This window comes from Berghia stephanieae, chromosome 14, assembly GCF_034508935.2.
Source record: "Berghia stephanieae isolate SIO BIC M18660-M18661 chromosome 14, UCSD_Bste_1.3, whole genome shotgun sequence".
NCBI lineage: Eukaryota > Metazoa > Mollusca > Gastropoda > Nudibranchia > Aeolidiidae > Berghia > Berghia stephanieae.
The window spans coordinates 3,737,807-3,740,306 of NC_088373.1; positions in this window are offsets into that span (position 1 = coordinate 3,737,807).

A 2,500-nucleotide genomic window follows, 5' to 3' on the forward strand; every position below is an offset into this window, starting at 1 on the left:
TATAGCATTTCTCAGTTTTATTTTATTTTAAAGGGGCGGGGTAATCCATTTTTGAAAGAGGGAAAAAAGCGGGGGGCCAGGCCCCAAACAACCAAAATAGCCACGCCTCTGCCCGATGGGGAAATTTGGGGGGTTGGGGATACCCCAAAATTTTTTTAAAGGGAAAAAATTTTTCCCTCAGTGATGTTTTTTTTTCAAAATTTATAAAAACAATTTCGGTCGGCCCAAATTTTTTGTTTTTTAATAAAAAAAAGGGGAAAAAATTTTTGGGGAATATTTTTGTTTTTTTTTATGACTAAAATCATGGTTTCAAGTACAATTATCATTCCCCCACGGGAAAGTTTTGAAAAAAAAATATTGAAGGGTTATTTTGAGAAATTGGCCCATTTTTTATAGGATCGAAATCTTCAATGTTGAATTTTCCCCCAAAACAGAAAAAAATTTTGGGGATACCCTTTTATTTTTTTTCCCTTAAAAGGGGCCGTCCATATGAATGTTGTAATTTTAGCCCCCCCCCCCTTTTCCACCCCCCCCCCCCCCCAACCCCCCCCCCACCCCCAAAACAAAGAATTTGCATTTATTTTCAATTTTTAAATTTGTTTTCCCCTCAACTTATCAATGAAATAAATAAAAAATACAGTTTCCCCTTTTAAAAATCTTCAAGGGGGGAATTTTTGACTTAGGGTGTTTCCCATCCAGGGGAAGACTGGAATCCCCCAGTGCCCAGTCCCCAGCGCGGGGCCCCGGGAAAAAATTAAATCAAGGGGGGAAGGGGGCCTTTCCGGGGAAGGGCCGCATAAAACGCTATGGATATCAATTTGGGTCTTTTGTGTGGATAGCAAAGTCAAAAATGCTGAAACCCCCACCCCCCCCCCCCCCCCCTTTTTTTTTCCCCTCAAAATGTTATTTTGGCCTGATTTCGGTTTCCTCGAAAATTTCCCTTTCGTTTTTTCCCCAGGGGTTTCGAGCAAACCGTGCCTTTGGCTTTATTTTTATCTTAAAGAATAGGTTTTTTTGTGTATTTTCCAATATATTTTTTTAAATTATTTTACTAAGGGTAAATTTGGGAACACTTGGGGGCCATTAGAAGCTTGTTACTATATGAAGATATGATAAAGATATGAATGGGTTTTGGTTTTGATATGATGAATATAATAATAGGGTATGGGTTTTATGATATGGTTTTGATTTTGCTATGAAAAAATAAAAATATGATTGCTATGATATATGATATGATATGCTTTTGATTTTTTTTGATATGATTTTGTATTTAAGGGGAAAGATATGCTATGATATTTGATATGAATGCTATGAATATATAGGGTATGCTATATATATGATATGATACGGGTATGATATGATAGATTTTTAAATGTAAAGATATTATTATTTGGTTTTTTGATTGAATTTTGATATGATATGATATGAAAAATGATTTTGATATTGATATGATATGATATGATATGATATGGGGGTTTTTTGGTATTTTATATGGGTTTTGATTTGAAAATGATAGGAAAATGAGTATGATATGGGTATGTTTGATATGATATTTTATAATATGATTTTGAAAATGATTTTGATATGATATGACATGATATGATTTTGGTATGTATGGTTGATTGATATGATATTTTTTTTGATATTTTTTTTGATATGATTTGAATGATATGATATGATATTTATATGAAGGGTTGATATGACCATGATATGAAAATGAATGAATGATTGATATGATATGTTTTTGATATGATATTAAAAATGATTTTGATATGATATGATAATTTATATGATTTGATATTTTATTTGATATTTTTATATGATATGATTTTGTTTTTGGGTTGTTTTGTTTTGATTTGATAGATATGAATTTATAGGGTATTTATATGAATTTAAAAGGGTATTTTTATAAAGATATGATATGGTTTTGAGTGATAAGTTTTTATGATATGATTATATGGGTATGATATGATAGAAAATTATTTGATATGTTTGAAAATGATATGATATGAATTTTTGATAGGGTATGATTAAAATGAATGATATGAATGATATGAATTTTATATGACATGGGTTTTTTTTAAAATTTTATATGAAATGATATGATATGAATGATGATGACTGATAATTTTTGATATTTTTGCTTGAAATGAAATTGGGGATAAATTGGGTTTTTTTAAATTTTTTTTTTTGTTAATTTGATTTGTTTTTTTTTTTTACTGAACCCCTCAATTTTGTTTCCTTCAAATACAACACAATTTGTTTTTAAACCAAAACACCTTTAAGGTAAGTTTTTGCTTCGATAAAAGAGTGAAACAGGGCAAGAACTACTATCCCCATTTAAAAATTTTTTCCTTTTGTGGCGAAATAGAAAAATTTTTTGGGTTATGTCCCTTTTTGGGGGAGATGGCGATAATCGTTCAGGATATTTTTTTTTGTTGTTGATAACTATGATGATGATGATTTTGGGTGAAAGATGATGATGACGACGACGATGATG